Genomic DNA, 18,090 nt, shown 5'->3' on the forward strand with positions numbered 1-18,090 from the left:
TTTTTGGCAAGATTTTCATTTTTATTTTTATTTTGTCATGAATTAAAATAAAAAATCTGATGTTACTCTAAATTTTTCATCCCTCTATGATCAACCCCTTTTTTTTATTTGTTAATTATAAACTTTAATTTTTTCGCAAGTTTTTTATTTTATTTTGTCATGACTTAAAATAAAAAAATCATATTACTCTCAATTTTCACTCTTATACGATCAACCCCTATTTTTCCATCCGATTATATATTTTTTTTCTATGCACAGATCCGCAATAAGGTTGCAAGATGGCAATCAAATATTATAATTGTAGTACGATAAATTCTTATTCAGAATTTATAATTTCAAGTTCCTTTAATTATGATTTTTTTTAAATTGAATTTGATCTCCCGGCCTCGCCGTTCGACTATTGATCAACTATCAATCGATCAGCTTTCCCCGCCAGGTGTCACCACTCATCCAGCAAACATCACTTAGTAGGGATGAGGACGAAGCCGGTCTCCTGTCTTACTTACTCACTATACATCATAGATTATTTATATATATATCTCAAATATATCTCAAATATATTAAGTATATAATTTTATTATATACTTAATATATTTGAGAGCTATACAATACTATACATTTTTCAGCCATCTTTTTTTGGTTTTATTTGTGTATCAATAGTATGTTCAGTAGGTCTGAGAATCGGCTACTATCTATTTTTCATACCCCTAAGTGAAAAGGGTTGTCCACCCCAAACATTTATTTTTTATTTTAATTTTTTGATATTTTTTATTTATTTATAATGAGGTATTATGTGGTTAAATGAGGTTTTTTTTTCTACAGTAGAATTTCCCTAGATATCTTATTTAAGGCAACACAACGTTTGCCGGGTCAGCTAGTATTTTATAAAATTGTCAAGAATTTCATATTTCCGCTCGGCTCCCAGAAATGATTTGACATTATTAATTTTGTTTAAGTATTCATAAAGCAAATAAAATTTATGACAGTAATATGTTAACGTTTACGAATCGTAATTTTATTAATATTATTCATAGTTTTGTAATGAAACATTTTGCCAAAGACTAGCTTTATTGTGCGAATAATAAATAAATCTTTTCGATGTCTCCATTCATCACAGCGGCCCAATATATTAATATCGAGATTTAATTAAAATTGTTAAATTTGAGTAAATGATTCCGTCGTGGCCTAAATAAAAATTGTTAAATTTGAGTCAATGATTCCGTCGTGGCCTAAATAAAAATAGTTAAATATGAGTAAATGATTCCGTCGTGGCCTAAATAAAAATTGTAAATTTGAGTAAATGATTCCGTCGTGGCCTATATTAAAATTGTTAATTTCAGTAAATGATTACGTCGTGGCTTAAATTAAAATTGTTAAATATGAGTAAATGATTCCGTTGTGGCTTAAATTAAAATTGTAAATTTCAGTAAATTATTACGTCGTGGTTTAAATTAGAATTCTTAAATTTGAGTAAATGATTCTGTCGTGGCCTAAAGGATATGACGTTCGGTGTATGTGCTCGTAATGAGGCTCGTAAAATCCCGAAGGCAGGTACCAATTTTTTCTATTGAAATACGTTCTTAACACTTACGTTGTACTACGTAACGTAACGTCTACGTACAAGTCTCAAGGTAGGTGGCGGAGTTCAGGTTTTGATCTCTTGGCTCCGATAGTAAGTTAACTCTAAGCCTTCTTTTGCCTTTGTAGACAGATAAGCATTTGATAGTCAGCAATACAGAAGAATATACGGAAATGTATATGACATAAGAAACGAATCTTGAGAATTATCTGTTCATACCAAGTCAAAATAGAATTATCTTGGCCGACAATTCTACCTTTTTTTTTGCTGATAGCCTTGAGAGGCTATTTCAGCTTTACCCTAGCGTGTAAGTGAGTTCTAGAAGCTCAAACTGGAGGTGTTGCTAACACTGGCCCTAGCAAGAGCAATGCTTCGCAGAATCTAACTCCGGATCAGAAACGCGACTCACTGAGAAGATCCTGATCCGGCGAGAAACTCAGTGGGCTAAATTCTACCGCTAAGTTGGTGCCACCAGATTAGGATATGAGATCGAAGCTGAACTAGTTTCGGTATGTGGCGGCTTGGCTGTCCCCTTGACATTGCTGATGGCATATAATATAGTACTAGAGGCCCCGCAGTAGTCTTAAGTAGTAAAAAAGCCGTCGTGGCCTAAAGGATAAGACGTCCGGTGCATTCGTATGTAGCGATGCACCGGTGTTCGAATCCCGCAGGCGGGTACCAATTTTTCTAATGAAATACGTACTTATCAAATATTCACGATTGACTTCCACGGTGAAGGAATTACATCGTGTAATAAAAATCAAACCCGCAAAATTATAATTTGCGTAATCACTGGTGGTAGGACCCTTTTGTGAATCCGCACGGGTAGGTACCACCACCTCGCCGATTTCTGCCGAGAAGCAGTAATGCAGTTTCGGTCTGAAGGGTGGGGTAGCCGTTGTAACTACACTGCGACCTTAGAACTTATATCTCAAGGTGGGAGGCGCATTTACATTGTAGATGTCTATGGGCTCCAGTAACCATTTAACACCAGGTGGGCTGTGAGCTCGTCCACTCCATCTAAGCAATAATAATGATAAAAAAAATATTCTCGACTATAATTAATTGGAATTGTAAGTTTGTACACTATTATGATTGTATTTTCAAAGACTATTATACTTCTATAATCAAATTTCGCCAAGACTACCCTATAGAAAAAAATTAAAACGATTGTGGTTTTATTTATTTCTTTTAACGCATCTTCCATATTTTTTAAAGGAATGTGCGGAGATTAGATTAAAAATTCATTTACTAATGTCAATTAGATGTGGTAATATTAGTTACAGCACGCAGCTTATCAAAAATAATCGATGTTGGCTTTTACACTAAGTAAGTTGTTCAGTTATAGAGCCATATACTTTAAGCTGTCTAAAGCCTCCGTTGCAATCGTGTTTTAATAATGATATAGTATGTATGTCTGTAGATATTAATTTTAGTCCTTAGACCGCGAGCCGTCGATGAATCGACTCTATTAGTGCATATAGAGTGCCGAGCATAACGTTTTTAATAAATTATTTTGCTGTAAATTTAACATTGATTTGTAAGTTAAAATTCAGCTTACTTAATCGTATTAGCTTACAAGATTTTATAGATATTAGATTTTTAGCTTACAACTCATTTGGGCAGGATCTTATTCAATCGCCTGGATCGTTTCTGTGAACTTCAGTTTTTTTGTTTCTACCTAAGCTGATGGTCTAGAGAGACCATATCAGCGTAACCTCAACTAGTAGGTAAGCTCACGGGGCTCAAACCTGACGATGGGCTTCAGTATCCACTTGGAAATGCATTTCTAAATACAAGTAACATAATCATAGCGCGATTCAGGAAACTAGTAACGCCATCTGTCGATTATTTCTGTAAACGCACATATAAGCTTATAAGCACATATAAGCTTCAATAACTTTGTACTAAATGAAAATATCGTAATATGCTTTGTTTTAGATTAGAATTAGAAAGTAAAACGAGCTCACGGCCCGCCTGATGTTAAATGGTTACCGGATCCCATAGACATCTACAACGTAAATGCCGCCACCCTCCTCGAGATATGAGTTCTAAGGTCTCAGTACAGTTGTAACGGCTGCCTCACCCTTCAAGCCGAAACGCATTACTGCTTCACGGCAAAAATAGGCAGGGTGGTGGTACCTACCCGTGCTGACTCACAAGAGGTCCTACCACTAGTAATTACGCAAATTAATTTTTGTCGAAATGTTTCCAAGAGTCTTGCGTGTTGCGTGCACATAGGCAGGCTTCTATCGTTTTTAATACAGACAATCGTACTAATAAAGTTTTTATGGAACAAGTTATCGAAAAATTCAAAAAAAAAAAAATCCCTATCAACATTGAAATTTGAACTGGAAAACGTTTGACGGGTCAGCTCGTAAACAATGAAGTCGCATTAATGAACGCAACATTGTTTTTTTTGTTTTTCGTTAATTTATAACAAGCATAGTCACATCCGTTCGAACGCATCAATAATGTATCGATTCTCGCCAACATTATCGATATTTATTCATGAATCGATTTAATTATAGTTCGATTTGAATTCACGAGTCATGCGAGAACCGAGTCATAAATGTATTTATAAGTTTCATTTACATTCAATGCAATAAAACGTTTTTTTTTTTTTTTAAATATGTCATCATTAATAATTCATTTGTGTTTATTTAATTTTAATTTATCATGACAATTCATTGTTAACAAAAGTATTGTTCGAATTATGTTTGCAGAAAAATCATATTGATGTATTGAACTCAAAATAATGTATTGTTAGAATGTATGTACATAGTTATCAATCTATTTGTTTGTTCATTACATGATCGTGAAATATGATCAATATTTTATGATTTATTCTATGGTTATATTATTTGCGTCTACAACACCTAGACAGGGAGATAAATTTAATAATACAATAATAGTTATCACTATACTACATCGTCAGAAGTCGTGATGTCATTTATTTTATCGCTTCTTTGGTCAAGAGATAAATTACGATCAATATATCACCGTCGACAGATACGTTTGTTAGTTAAGATTATTTAACTTACAGCACTGAGGTGATTAACTTGTTCAATAATATATTATTTTAGGACAAATGATTTTTACTGGTGGTAGGACCTCTTGTGAGTCCGCGCGGGTAGGTACCACCAACCCGCCTATTTCCGCCCTGAAGCAAATAATGCGTTTCGGTTTGAAGGGTGGGGCAGCCGTTGTAACTGTACTTGAGACCTTAGAACTTATATCTCAAGGTGGGTGGCGCATTTACGTTGTAGATGTCTATGGGTTCCAGTAACCACTTAAGACCAGGTGGGCTGTGAGCTCGTCCACCCATCTAAGCAATAAAAAAAAAGAAAAGGAATGAATTAGTGTATACTTTATACAAGTTAGAGAGAAACCTTGGAACATTTTATTTTTCCCGTTTCAAATATTGAATGAGTTTGAGTTATGTGAGTAGGTAGAGACACACAAATGACACATGTGACAAATGTAGGTAGAGACACACAAAATGGGCAAGAACTTTTTGATTTATTGATGATAGATATATATTTTATTTATTTTTTATTGCTTAGATGTGTGGACAAGCTCACAGCCCACCTGGTGTTAAGTGGTTACTGGAGCCCATAGACATCTACAACGTAAATGCGCCACACACCTTGAGATATAGTTCTAAGGTCTCAGTATAGTCACAACGGCTGCCCCACCCTTCAAACCGAAACGCATTACTGCTTCACGGCAGAAATAGGCGGGGTGGTGGTACCTACCCGTGCGGACTCACAAGAGGTCCTACCACCAGTAAAAATTATATTCAGAAATTTCTCCGGTTTTTCGAATTATTCATGTTTTCTGGTCACCGGGATAGGGCAGTCTATATTGGGAGTTCGACCTCTTACGTCAATGGTGGTGGCTGCGTTCACGTTGTGATGTCTATGTGCTCTAGTTACTACTTTAAATCAGGTAGGCCGTGTGCTCGTTCACCCAACTACACTAAAAAATATAATTTACTAGCTGACTCGGCAGACTTCGTAGTGCCTCAATCGATAAATAAAATACATAAAATTTTGTATAAAATAAACTTAAAACAAACAAAAGGAATCCGTTCGACGGGGGACACATCAAACGAAAAACAAAATTGTTATTTTTATTTAATTTTTTTTTTTTTTTTTTTTTTGCTACCTATGCTGATAGCCTTGAGAGGCTACTTCAGCGTACCCTAGCTTGTGTAGGTGAGCTCGCGGGGCTCAAACCGGAGAATTGCTAACACCGCCCTAGCAAGAGCAGTGCTTCGCAGAATCTACCACCGGATCGGAAGCGCGACCCACTGAGAAGATCCGGCGAGAAACTCAGTGGGCTGTGTCTGTGGGTTAATTCGCTCGTCGAGCCCTTCGTCGCAAGCGACGGGTTCGGCGAGGACGGTGACCGGTGCTTGTATTGCCTAAAAGCACCGTTAATGGATCAGGAGGATCCGTGATGACGTGCTTTGGGCGACGTCGACGGTTTACCAAACGGTCTACAGGATCGGGTATGTAGTTTCCGGCGGCCACGACAAGAGGGTTCTCATGTCGTGCCGCCTTCTCAAAGTGGCGCAGCGATGCCGACTGTAGATACTTACTGACGGGGTCGAGCTCCAGGTCATCGTGGAGGTCCACGTTCCTCTGGAACCATGGTGCTCCGACGGCTATCCTGCAGAATCGGGATTGTATAACCTGAAGGGGTTTCAAGTTGGTGCGGGCCGCGTGAGCGAACACTACGCTTGCATACGTCATGACGGGGCGTATGCAAGTTTTGTAGAGGGTTACCTTATTACGGAGGGACAGTTTGCTTCGTCTACAAAGCATTGGGTAGAGTCGTCCTAGTATAAACGCGGCGCGATCGCGTACCGTTTTTACGTGGGGGCGGAATGTCATCCCTCTGTCGAGGGTGACGCCTAGGTATTTGACCTTCGGGGCCCACGGTATGGGCTGGTCAAAGAGAGTGATGGGGCTAACGGCGGAGGTGTTTACGCGCCTATTGGAGAGTGGGGTGCTCGAAGTGGTATTCGGAGGGCGACCCCTTTTGAATAGCACCGCTGTGCTTTTCGTGGGGTTAATGTCTATTCGCCACTTCCGGAACCACTGTCCCATGGTGGTTACTGCGGTCTGGAGTCGCCGATGAAGCAACGACATCTTCCTACACGAGTAGTAGATAGCCGTGTCATCGGCGAAGAGCGCTAGATGGGTCTCCGGAGACCGGGGTATATCGTTGATATACAAACTAAATAGTAACGGGGAGAGTGCGGAGCCTTGCGGGACTCCGGCAGTCAGATGACGGGGACGAGAACGAGTTCCCTCTACTCGATATCGAAACGAACGGTTCGACAAGAAGTCTCGTATGATGAGCACGAGTCTGTCTGGCACTCCCATGTTGTACAGTTTGTAGATCAAACCGTTGTGCCAGACTTTGTCGAACGCCTTCGCTACATCGAAGAAGAGGGCGCCGGTCGGGATTTGTTTACGCCTATTTAGCCCTATTAAGATGTGCTCCGTGAGGCGGTGCACTTGTTGTACGCACGAGTGTTTGGCGCGGAATCCAAACTGCTCGTCTATTAGAATTTTATTCGCGGTAACGAAGTCCCAGAGGCGTTTCCGAAGGAGCCGTTCGTAAATTTTGCCTATCGCTGGGAGGAGACTAATCGGTCGGTAACTAGCGGTTTCATTATTCGGTTTGACCTCGTATACGGCAGCGGTTTATTCCACGCCGAGACGGTGGGAACCGCAGCCGGTACGAAGGCGGGTTTCGGTGCTGAAGGCACCGAAGTCTTTGGGCCGACGGTACGGGGGGCTGGGTGGGTCGGACGTTTTCGCGGAGCCCTAGGACATCCACGGTAATTCGCGGGGTGCCCTTGCTTAAGGCATAGGACACAGCTTGGAGGTTCGGTCGCGGTTTCCCTAACTCGCGAGCAATCTACCGTGGCGTGATCGCCGAGACACTTCACGCAGCGGGGGCGCGCGTGGCAATTCCGAGCCGAGTGGCCATATAGTTGGCATCTGTGGCACTGTCCGGGAGTGCCACGTCTATGGGGGGCTTCAATGGTAACCCCGGATAGGCCACATACTGTCGCGAGACATGCGATCTTTTTCTTGGCCTCCGGGGTTAGTTCTAGAGCGACTAGAACCATGTTATATGGTTTTTTGTCGCGTCCGTTGTGCATCCGGTGCACACTTACTATCGGGAGGGACTGAGCGGTCAGATCCTCCCTTACGTACTCTATGTCGAGTTCCTTCGGAACTCCGCGTATTACTACGCGGAGCTCGCGGTCCTCGTGAAGAGCATAGGTATGGAAACCTATGTTCTCCTTTCGGAGGTACGCGGATAGAGCCCTATGGTCGCCCGGCGTTGCGACCTTTATTTGAATCCCATGCGCGACGTTACGCGCATGGGTATAATTTATTTTGTTTGCCTGAAGGGCCTGGGAGACGCGGTTCCATGCTGACTTCTCCTGGAGAATCAGCGGGGGCGGGGCGACGGTTTTTTGCGCGGGTGCGGGCTTGGGACGCGGCGGTGGGGTTGCGCGGCGGCCGGAGTCCGACTCCGGTGTCACGACTACCTGCGGACGGGAGGCAGTCGCTGATTTTGTTTGTTTTGTCGTGGAGCTCCGGGACTCCACGGCGCGAGTACGTTTTTTCCCGCGTTTAACCGTTTGGAACCCATCCGAGGTTCCGGGCTGCGGGCTCGTCGCGGACTCGAAGTCCATCTCCGATCCGGTATCGGAGTCTGAACCTGAGTTAATGATTACGGACGACGCGACGGATGAGTTTGACGAGAATGACGTCGCGGGTGCGTTAGGCGCTTCGTTGGCGCTAGGCGCTTCATGAGTCGCTACGTGCGTACGTGCGCTCAAATTGGGTTTGGGGGCGGGGCATGACTGCGCGGCTCGAAATGACGCGGCGAGGGACGCGGGCGGGGCGGGACTCGCGCGGGCGGCCCTGTAGGCCGCGAATTCGGCCGTGAGGTTGGATAGCACCGGGTACTTCTCGGCAAGTAACCCGAGAAACCCTAAGAGCTCTTCTTCCATTTTTCGTTTTTGCCCGGGGGGGGCGTCCCCGGGACTTAAGGCACACTCGCCGAAAGGCGAGTCCATCGCACGAATGTGAACGGTAGGCGTCTCGACGCGTTCATAGACGACCTCACATTCGAAATATTCAACCCCCCGACCCCCACGTGCTATCCGTACAACGCCGCGCGTCGTCCGAGCACAATAGATCTGGCACTGCTGAGGAACGTAACTCTGCGCTTACGCTCCATCGAGGCAATGTCAGAACTCGACTCAGACCACCGACCTGTCGTCATGCAGCTCGGTCGCCCAGTCAACCGCGAACCAGATACGAGGACCATGGTGGATTGGAAGAAGCTGGGCACGTGCTTAGCTGACACCGCTCTACCAATCCTCCCTTGCGGCCCGGATTCAACTCCATCCCCCGAGGATACCGTCGAATCCATAAATATCTTCACTGATCACGTCTCGACGGCGATCATAAGATCTTCTAAGCAAGTCGATGTGGAGGACTGCTTCCACCGCATCAGACTTTCCCCCGATCTTAGGGACCTCGTAAGAGTTAGAAACGCGGCAATCCGGGCCTACGATCGATATCCCAAGGATTCAAACCGGACTCGGATGCGTCGCTTACAGCGGGAGGTCAAATCCCGCTTAAGCGACGCCCGAAACGAAAACTGGGATAGTTATTTAGAAGAACTCGCGCCCACTCACCAAGCATACTGGCAACTAGCTAGGACCCTCAAGTCCGAAACTATAGCCACTATGCCGCCTCTCGTACGCCCCTCTGGCCAATCACCGGCTTACGATGACGATGACAAGGCAGAGTTGCTGGCCGATGCACTGCAAGAACAGTGCACCACCAGCACTCAACACGCGGACCCCGAACACACCGAGGTCGTCGACAGGGAGGTCGAGCGCAGAGCTTCCCTGCCGCCCTCGGACGCGTTACCCCCCATTACCACTTCCGAGGTTAAGGAGGCGATCGATAGCCTACAACCACGGAAAGCTCCCGGCTCCGACGGCATCCGCAACCGCGCGCTTAAATTGTTACCAGCCCAACTGATAACGATGTTGGCCACCATATTAAATGCTGCTATGACGAACTGCATCTTTCCCGCGGCGTGGAAAGAAGCGGACGTTATCGGCATACACAAGCCGGGCAAACCGAAGAACGAAACCGCGAGTTACCGCCCCATCAGTCTCCTCCCGGCGATAGGCAAACTATACGAACGGCTCCTTCGTAAACGCCTCTGGGACTTCGTATCCGCGAATAAAATTCTTATAGACGAGCAGTTTGGATTCCGCGCCAGACACTCGTGCGTCCATCAAGTACACCGCCTCACGGAGCACATCTTACTAGGGCTGAACAGGCGGAAACCCATTCCGACAGGAGCCCTCTTCTTCGATATAGCGAAGGCGTTCGACAAAGTCTGGCACAACGGTTTGATATACAAACTGTATAACATGGGAGTGCCAGACAGACTCGTGCTCATCATACGAGACTACTTGTCGAACCGTTCGTTCCGATATTGAGTCGAGGGAACGCGTTCCCGGCCCCGTCACGTCACAGCCGGAGTCCCGCAAGGCTCCGCCCTCTCCCCGTTACTATTTAGTTTGTATATCAATGATATACCCCGGTCTCCGGAGACCCATCTGGCGCTCTTCGCCGATGACACCGCCATCTACTACTCGTGTAGGAAGAAGGCGTTGCTTCATCGACGACTTCAGACCGCAGCTACCACCATGGGACAGTGGTTCCGGAAGTGGCGCATCGACATTAACCCCACGAAAAGCACAGCGGTGCTCTTCAAAAGGGGTCGCCCTCCGAACACCACGCTGAGCATCCCTCTCCCGACTAGGCGCGTCAACCCCCCCGCCCCCGCCGTTCGCCCAATCACGATGTTCGACCAGCCCATACCGTGGGCCCCGAAGGTCAAATATTTAGGCGTCACCCTCGACAGTAGGATGACATTCCGCCCCCACATCAAGACGGTACGTGATCGTGCCGCCTTCATCCTAGGACGTCTCTACCCGATGATATGTAGGCGAAGTAAAATGTCCCTTAGAAATAAGGTGACACTCTACAAAACTTGCATACGCCCCGTCATGACCTATGCAAGTGTAGTGTTCGCTCACGCGGCCCGCATACACTTAAAATCCTTTCAAATCATTCAATCCCGTTTTTGCAGGATAGCCGTCGGAGCCCCGTGGTTCGTCAGGAATGTCGACCTCCATGACGACCTGGACTTAGAGTCCATCAGTAAGTATCTTCAGTCGGTGTCCATGCGCCACTTCGATAAAGCGGCACGACACGAGAACCCTCTCATCGTGGCCGCCGGTAACTACATTCCCGATCCTGCGGACAGAATGGAAAGCAGTCGACGTCGCCCAAAACACGTCATCTCGGATCCTCCCGATCCACTAACGGTGCTTCTAGGTACTTCAAGCACCGGTCACCGTTCTCGTCGAACCCGTCGCTTGCGACGAAGGGCTCGACGAGTAAATGAACTCCCAGACACAGCCCACTGAGTTTCTCGCCGGATCTTCTCAGTGGGTCGCGTTTCCGATCCGGTGGTAGATTCTGCGAAGCACGGCTCTTGCTAGGGTTCGTGCTAGCAACGTCATCAGGTTTGAGCCCCGTGAGCTCACCTACAAAAGTTAGGGTTACGCTGACATAGCCTCTCAAGGCTCTCAGCTTAGGTAGGAAAAAAAAAAAAAAAAAAAAGTGTGTGTGTCCGCTCCGACGCACGACTGGAGTTTACTGGATATAAAAAATTAAACGAAACAATACGAGAAATAGTTCTATATTACGACAACACGATACACTACAGATTATTAACAAATTAACGAGACACAAAACAAACGACTAACAAATATATGAAAATACAATAATGAGAGAAACGCGCGATCAGTACGAGGCTTTGTGGCGGACTGCCGGCGCAGCAGCCCGGCGTCACCTGCGATGACGCATTTCGTGTGACATGCGCAATCAGGCGCATAACGCATTTCGTGTGACATGCTAGTACGATTTTGGTCCCCATAATTTTCATACCCCGGGCCTATATATGTAAATCGATTCTAAAGGAGTAAACTCCAAAAAAGCGAGTACCCTGAGTAGGAGTTCACCCCCTGCGCTGTGCCAGCTACAAGGGGGGGGGAGTGCCTTTGCCGTGAAAACGGCAGTCGGCTAGGATTGGGGTGGAAGTTTGGGAAGGTGGGGCCCCACTGGGTTGTGAGAATGCCACAACAAGCGGTGATCTCAGCGGGGGGTTAGTCTCGAAAGAGACTGTTTTACTCGCCGAATAAATAAATAAATTTAATAAATGATATGAGTGGATGATAATGTGAAGTCGTTACGAATGCACAATCGACAAGTTCGAGTTGCTTTTACGACACAAGGTCGCGACGCCAGCGATAGTGCGTCAAGAATTCGCAACAATGCCGCGATCGATGCGACAACGACAATGCAGCGAAACTCAAGACACAAGATCGCGACGGCAGCGACAGTTTCTCGCAAAAACACGTCCGGACTGTAAGGTGATGCAATCGGAACTGTATTTAATTCCAAGCATTTTCATATTTATCTACCTGTTGAACTTTCTCTGGACTTTTACCAATAATTCAAGACTAAAATTAGCTAAATCAGTCTAACCGTTCCCGAGTTTTAGCCAGACTAACGAACAGCAATTCATTTTTATAGATAAACAAGAGTCCTAAAGAGTCTTGAAAACAGTAATAATTACCGGCACGTTTATGATTTTATGTATTATGAATTATTTGTAATTTGAATCATTGGTCTAGTGTATATTTCTGTAGGGCAGTAGGCAGCAGTTTGACTGTGCCCTGGCATTATTCATGTCCATAAGCGATGGCGATTGCTCATCATCAATTGTGACATATGCTTTACATCTGCTTACAACAATAATAATAATAATAAAAAACGCATTAAGAAATGAAACTCAGGTACTAAAGTCAAGTCTTATCGGACCATTTTACTGTAATTAATAATCTTTGATAACCTGCGTAGGCAGAATTATTGTAGAATAAAAAAGCTGTAAAGTTCAAAAATAGGAAATTCTCTAGTAATTCAAAAATATATATAATAATTTATTTTTTTTCTTAGGGGCTATATGAATAGTAAATATATACAGCGGCTCTCAACCTTCGGCATCGGTAATAAAACCCGCGTTTCATTAAAGCCCAATAAAGTCAGTTGTAAAATAGAACTTAATGGCTGTAATATAACCTTGTTATCGGACTATCGAGCAATGGAGTTTGAATGGGCATTAAACGGATTGTTTCGCTTTGATCTTTGTGTTGAACCAGAATTAAAAAATTAAGTAACCTTAATTACTGCCATAGATAAGCAGTAGGCAGTAAGGAAGGACACTGAGCACTAGACCGAAATGGCGATTAATGTATTTCGTACAGGAAGAAGCTTTGATGCGAAACTAATATCTCGAGCCTGGCTAAGATTTTTAATTTCTTGTTTTTTTTTCCTACCTTAGCTGATAGCTTTGAGAGGCAATTTCAGCGTAACCTTAACTAGCAGGTGAGCTCACGGGGCTTAAACCGGAGTGATGCTAAAACAGACTCTAGCAAGAGTAGTGTTTCACAGAATCTACCGCCGGATCGGAAACGCGACGCACTGAGAAGATCCGGCGAGAAACTCAGTGGGCTTTTCTTATGTCTGAACATCACAGGTACTGAACTAGAGATCTCTAAAACTCTGGAAAATTCTTGAGTATCAAATTCGTATTAACGTCTCGCTTACGTAAAATAGCTTATGGTAACATGATAGAGAAATTGCGTTATTATCGTCACTAAGATTATTAAAATTTACATTTACGTGAAATATCTGTTTTTAACATATTACTGCATTAACGATTTGGTGATCACCGCATTTTACTTATTTTGCTCCGCTTTGGAAGATTTCCTTAATCGTAAACAAACGTAACAAAATGTGCAGAATATGCATTTTTTAGCTAAACGTATTTAACGTGCTTAAAAAAAGGGAGGAAAATTTATGTGAAAAAAAAACTGTACTATAAGCTTATTTGTTTTTTTTGATTACCCGTGTAGATAGGCGGACGAGCATTCAGCCCACCTGATGGTGAGTGGTTTCCGTCGCCCATGGGCGTCAGCAATGTCAGGGGCCAAGTCGCTGTCTACCGTTAAAATTCATTCACAACACTTTTATTATTAATTACGTTATGTTTCCCTTAATGACAACAAGTCTTCATCTTACAAGCAATGCAAGAAACTGTAATAAGCTACTAGCCATTTTCATAGAAGGTTTTATTTTTGAATATATAAAATACAACAATTTGGTTTGGGATGGTATGGACATGCCATGAGACGAAATGAAAATGAGGTTGGTAAGAGAGTGTTAACTATGAATGTGAAAGGATATGAGGAAAAGGTAGATCTAAGAAGAAATGGGTGGATTGTGTGAAAGACAATATGGGTAATAGGGGAGTGAGCGAAGAAATGGTATAATATATGATAGAAGAGTATGGAAGGAGAAAACATGTTGCGTCGACCCCAGGTGACTGGGAGAAGGGCAGGGGAATAATGATATAAAATACAACAAACTGATGTATTTAACTTGACTAACAGCTACAACGTCAGCAATATATTAAATTTTCATCTCAAAGGTTTTCATCGAATACAAAGGCCAAAGTGGAATACAACCAACTAAATCTGTTATTTATGTTCGGTTGTTATACCGATGATGTATGGCTATCGTGCAACATTATGAAAAGCAAATTTATTGTGCAGTAATAAAACGGAAAAACCATTCTTATCCCTCAAGAATTATAGACGAATTCAGCTTAAAAACATTCGTGTCCGTCAGATTTCCTTTTTTTTTTTAATTCGTAGGCGTGCTAAATCTATTAATTATTTATGAAGAAATATACGATAGTCGTTAATTAAAATCTTGTTTTGTATGTTCCTGTGTTAGTCGCAACGTTATAAATTATTCAATACTAATAATTCAATAGAATGTTTATCGTTTTATTAATACGCACGATGAAAATATGCAAAAACGTTTAATTACATTGAAATGTTCGTTTTGAAAAATTGATGACGCTCTTCCCATTTTATGGTTTTACTAAAGACAGGTGAGAACTTAATTGCCATCCAGCAATTTTATTTCGATTTCCTAATATCTATCTTATTAGTTTTATGTTCGTTCACAAATAACGTTGCACATCACAAATCAAATGGATAAACAATGAAAAAAGATATTTTATTGACATACTAGATGTAGTTTTCCCTGGAAAATGTTAATTTAAATATAAATATAGAGTTGCTTGTAACATTTTCTTGTTCATAAACCACCAGTCGATAATATGTCCACTGTCCAATATAAGTAAAATGGCAATCCAGCGAACTTTTCAGGACTTTTCTGTCACGTACCATCCGGCTTTGGAATGAACTCCCCTCCACGGTGTTTCCCGAGCGCTATGACATGTCTTTCAGACGAAGCTCGCGGAGAGTACTTAATGGTAGGCAGCGGCTTGGCTCTGCCCCTGGCATTGTTGAGGTCCATGAGTGACGGTAACCACTTACCATCAGGTGGGCCGTATGCTCATCTACCTACAAAGGCAATAAAACAAAACTTAATGCCGTATTTATTTCAACAGATACACCCGGCGTTGCCTGGGCTACATCAACTACCGCTATAAAAGTATCCTATGTCTTAATCGAGATTATAAACTATAGTTGTGCGTATTTTAATAGATGGTAGAGCGAATTTGAATTGAAATCTACCGTTTTTTTTCGTGATTAATACACATCTAAATATGAAGACATTGACATTTACAATATTAGTGTAGAAAGGCAGCTTTGCAAGTTTGTAAGTTTTAAGGTTAAAGTTTAAGTTTAAGGTTGAGGTTAAGGAAAATTGATTTTTTTTTAATTTATAATATTTAGTGGGTATGCCTGAAATATATTTGTGTTTATATATTTTTGCATTAAAAACTTTGAGGTCCACTTGCCCTTCATTCATCTTGATTCAGTTTGGATGATGGCGTTAATTAATTATTTCCTTGGTAGTTTTTGACATTACACAATGCAAATGTAAGTTTTTATATCATAACTAGCGACCTGCCCTCGCTTCGCTTCGGAAACATTAAAACTTATTATTGATATATTGATATCCCTATATATATTTCCACCGTGAAGCAGTAATGCGTTTCGGTTCGAAGGGTGGGGTAGCCGTTGTAATTATACTAAGACCTTAGAACTTGTTTTTTTTTTTTTTTTTTTTTTTTTTTATGATTGAAGGATTACTGGTGGCCCGGAGGCCTTTCCAGCTTCACCAGGACAGGTGGGCGAGCAAATGCTCAGCCAGGAGGGGTGGGATTTGCTAACAACTGCCCGAGCGCCTCCGAAGGAGACCTAACAACTCAAGAGCAGTTGCTTCGCGAATGAATCTACTACCGGATCGGAATCGCGACCCACTGAGAAGATCCGGCGAGAAACTCAGCGGGCTGATGCATGGGTTAGGCTGCACGTCGACCTCTTTGTCGAGTTCGACGCGTACGGTTACCGGGGTTCCTCAGCCTGCTCCTAGTGTTAGAGCTGAAGGTATCTAATGCAAGAGTTATTGGATCTGATGGATCCGTAAGGACGTGTCTAGGGCGACGACGGTGACTTGCTCCTGCGTGATCAGGATTCGGGGAGTAGTCAGCGGCAGCAACGATAAGGCGATTATCATGACGCATAGCCTTATCGAAGTAACGTTCCGACACTGACTTCATGTGTTTGCGGATCGATTCGAGGCCCAGGTCGTCGTGTAGGTCGACGTTCCTCACGAACCACGGAGCCCCGACGGCTAACCTGCAAAAGCGGGATTGTAGGGATTGGAGGGTGTCTATGTGTGTGCGGGCCGCGTGAGCGAACACCACACTCGCGTAAGTCATGACGGGCCTTATGCAAGTTTTGTAAAGTGTCACCTTGTTCCGAAGGGACATTTTACTCCGCTTACAGATCATGGGATAGAGTCTGCCGAGAATAAATGCGGCACGATCGCGGACTGTTTTTATATGCGGGCGGAATGTCATGGATGCATCCAGGGTGACTCCCAGGTACTTGACCTTCCTAGCCCAGGGTATAGGTTGGCCGAAGAGGGTGATCGGGGGTGTGATATTTCTCCTCCTAATGCGGGAGGAAATAAGCGGTGAGTTTCCCCTTTGAAATAACACTGCTGTGCTTTTCGCTGGGTTGATGTCTATGCGCCATTTTCGGAACCACTGTCCGAGGGTTAACGCTGCACTCTGGAGCTTACTCGCGATTAGGGACTTGTTTCTACTTGAGTAGTAAACGGTTGTGTCGTCAGCGAATAAGGCTAGCTGAGTCGGCGGCGACCGGGGAATATCGTTAATAAATAAACTAAATAGGAGCGGAGAGAGAACGGAGCCTTGCGGGACTCCAGCCGTGAGTGGTCGCGGGGAGGAGCGGGTTCCCTCTACTCGATATCGAAAAGAGCGGTTAGACAAGAAGTCTCGTATGATGAGCACGAGACTATCCGGTACGCCCATGTTGAAAAGTTTGAAAATCAAACCGTTGTGCCAGACTTTGTCGAACGCTTTTGCGACGTCGAAGAAGAGGGCTCCCGTATAGATCGGTTTTGGTCGGTTAAGTCCTACAAGAATGTGCTCCGTGAGGCGGTGCACCTGTTGTACGCATGAGTGATTTGCACGGAATCCGAATTGTTCATCGATGAGAATGCCCTTTGATGAGACGAAGTCTCTGAGGCGTTTGTAGAGCAAACGCTCATACAGTTTGCCCAGAGACATGAGGAGGCTAATCGGGCGGTAACTCGTCGGATGATTTTTTGGTTTACCGGGTTTATGTATGCCGATAACGTCTGCTTCTTTCCACACCGCGGGAAAGATACAGTTCGCCATAGCGGCATTGAAAATAGATGCCAACATCACGATGAGTTGGATGGGTAGAAGTTTAATAACGCGGTTAGATATACCGTCGGAACCGGGAGCCTTGCGAGGACGTAGGTCTTTGATCAGGTCTTTAACTTCCATTGGGGTGACGGGTGGTAACGCATCCGAGGGTGGCAAGGAGGCTCTGCGTTCTACCTCACTGTCTACTAATTCTACATGAACAGGGTCCGCGGATTGAATGCTGGGCGTGCACTGGGTTTGCAATGTATCGGCCAGCAGCTCTGCTTTTTCGTCATCATCAAACGCCGCGAGTCGACCTGAGGGGCCTACGAGGGGGGGCATAGTTACAACCGTATCCGATTTGAGAGTACGAGCTAAACGGTAGTAAGACCTTTGAGAGGGCGCGAGTCCTTCTAAGAAATCAGACCACCTAGCATCTCGGATTTCGGCGATGCGAGACTTTACGTCGCGTTGTAGGGCACGCATTCGAATACGATTTTCCATGGTAGGATACCTATCGTAGGCGCGGATCGAAGCGTTCTTAGCTCTAAGGAGTTCCCTAATATCGTCGG

General features: G+C 44.0%; 1 protein-coding gene across 1 annotated transcript in view; it reads left to right on the top strand.

Moving 5' to 3' along the window:
* The window catches only part of LOC119628919 (uncharacterized), a 572,605-nt gene that overhangs the window by 98,007 nt on the left and 456,508 nt on the right, over positions 1 to 18,090 (top strand). The window lies entirely within an intron of this gene.

The sequence above is a fragment of the Bombyx mori genome, chromosome 9, assembly GCF_030269925.1.
Source record: "Bombyx mori chromosome 9, ASM3026992v2".
Classification (NCBI taxonomy): Eukaryota; Metazoa; Arthropoda; class Insecta; order Lepidoptera; family Bombycidae; genus Bombyx; species Bombyx mori.